General features: G+C 27.5%; 1 long non-coding RNA gene across 2 annotated transcripts; it reads right to left on the bottom strand.

The window, feature by feature from the left end:
* Positions 1 to 267: 267 nt before the first annotated feature.
* Positions 268 to 3,728, bottom strand: LOC136976580 (uncharacterized). Of its 2 annotated transcripts, XR_010880955.1 has the most exons (5): positions 3,521 to 3,728; positions 3,294 to 3,385; positions 1,204 to 1,334; positions 953 to 1,122; positions 268 to 711 (listed from the first exon to the last, which is right to left on the bottom strand). It is a non-coding gene; the product is annotated as an uncharacterized lncRNA (long non-coding RNA). The 2 variants fall into 2 exon arrangements; XR_010880954.1 differs by having other exon boundaries at positions 3,294 to 3,728.
* Between the last annotated feature and the right edge of the window lie 5,605 nt (positions 3,729 to 9,333).

The raw sequence follows: 9,333 nt of genomic DNA, 5'->3' as shown, positions 1-9,333 counted from the left end.
TAAAAATGATTGTATTATGAGAAAGTTTAATATTAAAAATTTAAATAAAAATACTTTAAGTTTGCTCTTCTATAGCAAATAAATAGGTTAAGAAGTTATATTTTGCAATGGAACTTTCATGTTGTAACGCACAAGAAAACGTTCATATTACAAAAAATATGAGGTAAATTTCCTCTTGAAGTAGATTTTAAATTCTTTTAAAAAATCGAATTTATCATTTGCATGTAATATTTATTACTCTAACTTATTAACATACTAATAATAACTTTCTATAATCCAAAACATTAGCCATACTCCGACGTTGAACATCTGTGATGAAGTACAACGTTAACTTGGATACGAAGAGAAAAGATGAGGCGTAATGCCCAGGTGTCATTTCGCTAAATTTTTGATCATATGGACCACAAGGAGAAGCGAACGATGTTGCCACCATATATCACTACTAGCTACACTTAACGCCGAGGTGTCTTCGCTAATCGCGTCACGTGGCATCACCACACCCTTCTAATGATGAAGGACCTCGATGCCTCTCCATTCATGAATCATGGATTGTGGACTTAATTCTACTACATCTAGGATAGAGAAATCTTTTTTAAACAATCACTTCTCTTTACGGGACATAAACTCTGTTTGTTTTTTAGGTAATTCTCTGAAGTGACAAACCTTTACTTTTCAAATTTCTTCATTTTATTCTCACGTAACCATTAAAATCTGCGAAGAAAGTTGAAGAACTTTCTAAAAGTTCGAATTTCTATTTCAAGTTTACGGCATTCTGATCTTCTTTGACGTGTTACAATCTTACAAAAATATCATTTTCCCTAAAAAAAAAAACCTTAAAAATTACCACATTTCCCCCCTAAATAACAAAATTCATTTCGAATTTTAAACATTGAGAATATGATATATAAGTTAGCTTACTGTAATTATGTATATAAAGTAAATATTAACTTACTTATGTAATGGTTACTTTATAAATGTTCAAATTTTAAATTAATTAAAAGCACCGTTAATCCTCATAAAAGGAAACAGCATTTAAAAAAGGGGGGAAACGAGTGATGAATGTTCAAACACGAAACTTAATTATATATTTTTTCCTTCTTCTTCTTCTTCTTCTTGGCTTTCCTGAAGTTTAATTGAATAAAATTATTCTTGAAAATTTGTACAAACTTCAATTTTTGGATAAGTTTAAACAAACTGAAGTACTTAATGGAGATCGTAAAGTTAAAGTGACAAGAAAGCTGTAAATCTTCCAATCACATTTCACTTTCCATTTAGCTTTCTTCTCATAAGCTTCAATTCAATATATTTTACGTTGCTCTTGAGATTTAATAAATCTGTAATAGAATCATTTCGATTGAATATAATATTTTCCAATTTAATATATTATCATATTCCATAATTTCTGTACAATTTCTTAACGTTTTTCACTCCTCAAAATACACAACGAGACATCGAAATATTAATTAATTTTAGCTTTATTTTCGTTTAAAATACATTTATAATTATAAAAATAAGATATTTTGTCATATTTTATATTATTTTAATTAATTATATACGCATTTTTAAATAAATAAATCGAAAGTGTATACGTTAATAAAGAGAAGAGTTATAAATAATACAACAAGATTATTAGAAACAATATAAAATTTAAAGCTTCTCCCCTTAAAAAATGGGTTTTTATACACATTTAAACGTATTAAAAAGGTTTAAATTAATTATAATTAATTAACAGGAAGAAAATTCGCTATAACGAAAATCAATTCGTTCGGAATATCGTAAAAGAAAAAAAAAATACTTTAAAAAATTCCTTTTACTGACATATCAACAAAATAGAGAAAGAAAAAAAGAAGTTCTTTTTATATTTAATTAAATCCTTCGGCTTTTTTAAAGTCACAAAATTGATGACTTGAACATATTTCGTGAATATTTTAATTCCTGGTAGATATTAAAATCGTCGAAGCGAAAGAAATGATAGAAAGTTTTAGAAGAAGGACATTAATCTTCTAAATGACGATTCTTTCCAGTTTTGAAAATGTCACATACAATAATAACTCGATGGTTAAGAAATATTGCACCTTCCCCACTCCCAATAACGAAACACATGTTATATCGCCCTTAAACTCTTTGCCACCAATAGAAGAAATTAAGGAATGGCGTAAAGAAAATATATAGTCCTATATTGAAAACCTTATATATTTTATGCGGGGGTCATTCAACTATTAAAAGTGATTAGTGATTTTGATTAAACTTGTGGAACACGATGAAAGATGGATACTAAAGCTCCTCCCAACTTAGGTTTATTATTGCGGTATCTTTTAAGTAATGGCTTTTCATATTCTTAAAAGCTTCTTTCCCAATTAAGAAACTTATAAATATTTCAATTGATGGTTAAATATTATCAGTTTTTTTCGTCTGTAGTTCTGTAGGAAACTCTTCAGTAATGAAGAAGTTTTAAGTCTCTTGAAGTTCGTTTCAAACAAATGATAGCGAGAGATGGAAAAAAAAATAATAATCTTGAATTAATGAGTAAAATGAAAATTTTTCTTTGCTTCGTACCTTTTATAATGTTATTTTATAAATCCGTAATAAATAATAATAAATTCTAAGTAAATATAGTATCTATTTCGAATTTAAGTCGCATTTTCTTCGCATGTTTACGAACTTAAAACGAAGTTAGAAGATTTAAATTCGAGGTTTACTATTGATTACAGGCCAATTTTCCACTAAAAGTCTTCTTTCTAAATTGGAAATGCGCTTTAAATTTGTAGTTTAATTTAATTTATTTCCTAAATTTTTCCTTTTTTTCCTTTTTTTTTTAAATTGGGATGCGTCTTAAATTCGAAGCAACATTTAGAAATAATATAAAAAATAAAAATATTATTTTCCTTTATAATCAAAAATGTGTTGTAAAATACGGATATCTTTATAGAAATGTATGATATACATGTAAAAAACAAAGGCATTTTAATGTATATAAATGATCAAACTAGCCATTTGCAAGAAAAATATATAAAATTTAATAAAGTGAACTTAAGGAAAGTCACACATAAAATTACGAATTTGACACTTTCGTCTCTAAATAATGTATAAAGAGATGACGTTTCGGTGAGGAGGAGGAGAAGAAGGAAAGAAAGAAAAAAAAAAAAAAAGAAAAAGGTATCCTTCAGAGAAGGTGACAGCACTACTACTTTTATCCGAACTACCGCAATTCGTCTGACAAGTTGATGACACCTCTTCTTCTAACATAACCGAATGTAAACAGTATTAATCTTGAAGTTCTCGCAATTACTCACCATTCATCGAAAGTCTCTTATAAGAAGCATCACTTAATGAAGTCACTTAAGAAACCACTTTTACCAGAGTCAATGTTTGCCTACCAGTTTTTCTAAGTTAAAGAAAAGTATTTGTAATTCAAGTATCACACTGCATGCTCACTAACTCTTATAGTAATGGAGCGATCAATCAAAAAGATGGCATTCAGCACATCCTGTTTGGAACCAAAGAAATTCTGATGGTTCACCTCTCTTGATCTCTGGCGCAAACTTGAAACACTCTACGTTCTTTTACTCATACATCATAGTTTCCTGTCACACTGTTTGGTTTGAATCTTACAGGATTTTAGCTGCACATCCTGTCACTGAAGACATTTTTATATCTACTTGAGTACTTCCTGAATTAAGAACGAAAAGCTGCTAATGTCGACTCCGATCCACATCATTTCGCTTTCTAAAATTACTCGTTAGAACTTCAATTTTTATATAAAATGCCAACAAATTTTCTTTTCCATTTTCTCAAATTCTTTATTATTAATTTATTCTACTAAAATTAATCACCTGTTGATGATATTAAATTGATTTATCGCATTAAAATGTCGTTATAAATCAATTAAACCGCATAAAAATTAACTTTATCTCGATTTTTAAAGGTTTAATTATATTATATTATATATTTGACTGTAAAATTACTGACAATAACTAAATTATCTTAAGAAAATCGTGCAAAAAATAAATAAATAAATAAATAAATACACATTTTTAGCTTAAAATTAATTAAAATTTATATTTAAATCGATTTTAATTATCATTAATAATAATAATAATAATTTAAGTTAATTCTAATTAAATTGACAGTATACTATAATTAAATCAACTTGTTTTTTTTAAAGCATTCTCCATTGAAATTTTATAATTTGTACATTTAAATAGGGGTTTTTTGTATAGATGATTATAATTAATTTAATTTAAAAAAGATATAAGATTGAATATAAACTTATTTAATAAAATTTATTTAAAATTAAGCGCGAAATAAAAAAATTATGTTTACTTTTTCTTTAAATTCTTCCTTTACTTTCAAATGTCAAATGGTTAAATTATTTTATGTTTAAGATAAGAAAATTAATTAAAAAAATAAATAATAATTAGAAATAAATATAAAATTTTAAATATTGTTTATTTATTTAAATAACAAAAATTTGAATTTGAAAATGTTTCTTATTCTGAGGTGGCGCTTAAACTAACATTGTGCCATCTGTCGTTAAAATAAAATATTATTATTATTATTTTAAATTCTTTCAAAAAATAAAATTTTTAATATATTTAAAGTGAATAAATATAGAAACCTTTCTTTAAAAAAAACGAATAAAAAATAATAGATAAAATTCAATGAGTCATAGTAATACTGTGGAAGAATTCCAACAAAATAATGGCTGTTGTATGGCGCCAGATTCGGGATTTTATCGGGTCAACGATTTTTCAAAAAATAATAAAAATAATTTTTTTTTCAAATACTCTAAAAATGTTAAAAATCAGTTAAATTTTTTATTTTGTTTTCAAAATAAAATTTTAAAACAAGCTTTAAGATACATTTTCTATAAAATCGTTAGGCATTATCCAAAGATTTTTTATTTATTTTTATTTTGAAAAGGAAAATTCTATATATTTTTATAAAATATATATATATATATATACACTATTTTTTAAAATACATTATTTTTTAAAGTTTATATATTTAAAATATTAAATTGAGATAAAATAAGTAGAAATAAATGCGGTATTTTTTAGTTTAAACTCCGATAACCGCTATCTTTATACAGCGGCCAGTTTTTCAAGAACTTTTTTAAACAAAAATGCATACAAAATAACTTCTGAGCAATGGCCAATTAATACAGTTAAACCTCTGAACAACGGCCACCGAGAGGGTGGCCGTTGTTCAGAGGTTTAACTGTATTAATTGGTTCGGCTTTTGGTTCGGCCCGTACACGTCGATTGTCCTTGGACGATATTCGCATAAAATTAATGTATATTTTCGAGCATTATAACTAAACGAATTGTAGAAAGTTTTAATTGAATGTCCTCATTAAATTCAAAGAAGAAGAAGAAGAAGAAGAAGAAGAAAAATGAATATTATTATGAATAATAGCCAACAATTGAGAAACAGCGTAATTATCTATTGTAATAAGGCAAATGAGTAAGATGACAATTAAAAAAATCATTTTTTTTAATATTAAAATAACGTGGCCCTAGTTAAAAATATCCAAGATATCTTTATAAGTAAAAGTACTAAATTTCTATTTTTTGGTATCCTTATTCAGAAAATAATGATCATTTCAAACAAAGAACGAACATAAGGAAAATAAACCATTTTAACTACTTAAAATTGTATTAAAGTTTTAAATAAGTAAGATTTTAATAATGAACTAAATGAAATCCAGTTCATTATAGTTTAAAAAATTTATTATTATTATTATTAAGTCTTTTACTGTATCAATGATTAATTATAATGTATTAAAATGTTAAAAAAATCTTAATTTTTAAACGAATATAATTGTATATTTTGTATATAATTTATAAATAAATTCTATGTCTTATTGTAAAAGGAAATGTAAAATAAATTATATAAAATTGCTGAATTGTTGGCCAGAAAAGGTTACCTGACCAGAAAAGGTCTATCATATATACTACGTTTTTACTATTAAAAATACATTAAAATTTACTTATTTAAGAATTTTATGCACTTTTCAGTAGTAAAAACGATATACAGGGTGGTCCAAAGTCAGGTAACCTTTTTTTTTTGGCCGGCAATTCAGCAATTTTCTCGAGAAAGTCAGCAATTTGTGACACTGTGTCAAAGTCTTGTAATTTATGAATCGGACAAGAAGGATCTTACGTTGAAGAATTTTCTCAAAGTTTGTGAATAATAAAGTATTTGAGTAAGAAAGTAAGGCAGCGTTTTAATTTTTACAATGTTTAACTATATTTGGGCCAGCTCGAATTTTCTATATATACGCATATAATTTATAGAAAATAATATAATTTTAAAAAATCTTTTGAAAATTTGAATAAATTTAGTTAATTTTACAAAGAAAAGCTTTAATTGTATTAATTTACAGCAATAAAAATAGAATTATTAAAGTAAAATTAATCAAATTTTGAGGAAGTCGTTCGAAAGTAATACGAAAATAATTGCCAAAGAAGTAACGTAAACACAATAAAGTTACATTAAAAGAACATTAAAAAAGAATCTGGGAAAAAGAAAGTGGACATAAAAAAAAGTGATCAAAGAATTAACTCAATAATGAAAAAGATAAATAACAGGTTCTATGATATAGTAATCGCTTGCAAGAGAATTTTATTAGACGGGGAAAAAAGTGGCAAGATCATTAAATTTCCTTTATTTTTTCATTAAGAAAAATGTAACCGGAGATATATGCTTATGGTTTAGAAATGTATGAAAAATCACATTTAAAACGAAATTAAACACAATTAACGTTGATATATGTTAAGTTTAAATAAATAGACTTTGTAAACATATTAAAAACTGTTTAAAATTTAGTTAACGATGTAAATCACAGCATCTCTCTGTAATCTTGTGAGAGTTGGAGAAGCTTCTAAACTTTTATTTCCGCTTCTCTTCCTCTCGGCAGCTGTTACGACTCCGTCAGAAACATAAAACAAGTAGCTGACCTCCTCATTAGTCAACTTAGTTTGAATGTCTGCAATTAACTAAACGATATACCAGCTAATAGCATTTATATGAAAGTTTACTGTTGTTTAGGAGGTGGTACCACATCATCGAGATAATAATGAAGTGGAAGCGTATGACGTTGTCCACTTGTTCCTGTTTTCTCAACTGATGAAGCAGTTAAAATCCATTTATTGTCGAAATAAAATGATTTTAGTTGTTTGTAAATGGTTTAATGTTAGTAGAAATGAGGCGATCAATCTCTCTTCTTTATAATGAAATTCGCGGGAATAATTTAAATACATATTCATGAGGTCTATAGCCTTTATTGTCAGTAAATTCTGTTTCTGTTTCCCATTTTGTAGAAGAATTTATTACCTTGTTTGCCACTTAAATGCTTACCTGAAATTGGAGTTTAGTCGAATTAAATATGTCAAATTTTCCTCCATTTACTGATGTATGGAAATGAGCTGGAAGTCATAATAGAAGATGGCTCGTATTTTTAATTAAAATTCGATTCAAAATATTTTAAGCCTTCTTAATTTATATAGAAATTATGGAACAAGGCTTCTATCATAATTTTCCAGCCACGTCTTATTGGAATTTTCATCAGCCGTTTCTAAACATTTTGTTCTCATAACGGCTACCCAACTACAAGTATCGTAAATTAAAATGATGATAAGAATATTTTCTGATTAAAATTCGAAAAACAGATAAACGTTTTGACAGAAAAGTGCTGACTTCTTACCGATCTCTATGTTAATTTTACTGCTAGTGGGATATATTGCTTTCATCCTTCTTCAATGTCACGGGCTTATATCATCGCATCTCTTCCTTAAATATATTTGTGAACCTTTTTCTTTCTTTTTCTATCATTTTATTCCTTGATATTACTTGCTTGACATTTTTGACAGAAATCGAAATGACTCTAGTAACATTAAACTTGTTTCAGATCCCAAAGTATTCGGAATATCTTTAAAAAATATCTTGAATATTCACACAAATTTCATTTATCTACTGACAAAACTAAAATAATTTTTCTGGAATTAAGTAACGAAAAGGAAAATTCGTAATTTAAAACCATTTTAATTACTATTTTAGCGAATTATATAAAATAAAAGAATCTTCCAATATCATTACTTTGAGTAATTTTTCGGCACGAATACAGAGGTTGCCATGGTAACAGCATCACTTCACACACAGGAACAAAAGGATGCGGCTCGGATATGGAAATTTCCTTGCGATTGGTTCAAGACTCATCAACCAAGTGAAATATAAATATCAAAAGGACAGGAATGAAGCTAGAAAAAAACTAATTTAGGTATCTTTTCCGAAACAAAGAAGAGGAAGATGAGTATTCCAATTTTAATGTGTTAAAGTGTAACAAAGACTAGATAATTTCTTCCTTTTCATGATATCAAGAATTTCAAATTACCAATGCATTTAATGAATAAAGATTTCAATGAAATTTTTCGTCTAGATAATTATATCTTAAGAAAAATATTTGATATGTTTATTTCGCTACTGAATGTGATAGAAAATAAATGAGATTATTTTAAAACAATTCCTCTCAAATTCGATTTCTTTATATTGAAATTACATAAAGACAAATTAATGTTCAAAATAACCACTCAGTCGGTTTGACGAAAAACACAAATTTTATATTTACAGTAAATGTACAAAATAATCCAAATTAGAGTTACAATTAATTATGCACAACAATAATCCAACGACAACCGACTATTCCCGTACAAATTCGTCGAAAGAACTCCTTACGAACAAACAGACTTGTAATTAACAAAACCTCCGAGTCAGGAACAAGTTCATACACAAACACGTAACTTCCAACGAGAGAGTTAGTTAGCACCTCGATAACGACGATCTCCCTTGATCCGATCCGATCCGATCACCTCCGATACGATGCCAGCCGATCCGAACTCCCGATACGAGCTCGATCCGAGCTTAAATAGTCGACGGCGTTCGAACCCTGCTCCAATCAAATTTGAATGTTCCCGCAACGGCCGCCAACGGTCACTTCCCGCCGGCCAATCGTCCGATGGTCGACGATTTGAAACTTAACGGTTCTTCCCACGGAAGTTCCTAACGGTCGTTTCTACCGGCCGATCCTAACGACTTTTCCGTTATGAAAGTTCGTTATAACAAACAGGTGGGAATCGCGCGTCTTGGCGATTCCATACCTTACAGATAAATTTGTGCAAATTTTTAAAATTATTTTTATATAATATAACATAATAAAATAATAAAGTTATACAACTTTTACTCTTTTCTTTTAAATTTAAATACAAAATTTAACGATAATATTTTATATAGGTACTGTACAGTTCAGTTAAAAATACAATTGTGTATTTACCC

This window comes from Centruroides vittatus, unplaced genomic scaffold (assembly GCF_030686945.1).
Source record: "Centruroides vittatus isolate TY-2023 unplaced genomic scaffold, ASM3068694v2 contig_401, whole genome shotgun sequence".
NCBI classification, from domain to species: Eukaryota; Metazoa; Arthropoda; class Arachnida; order Scorpiones; family Buthidae; genus Centruroides; species Centruroides vittatus.
This window is presented reverse-complemented; position numbering and strand designations above follow the sequence as displayed.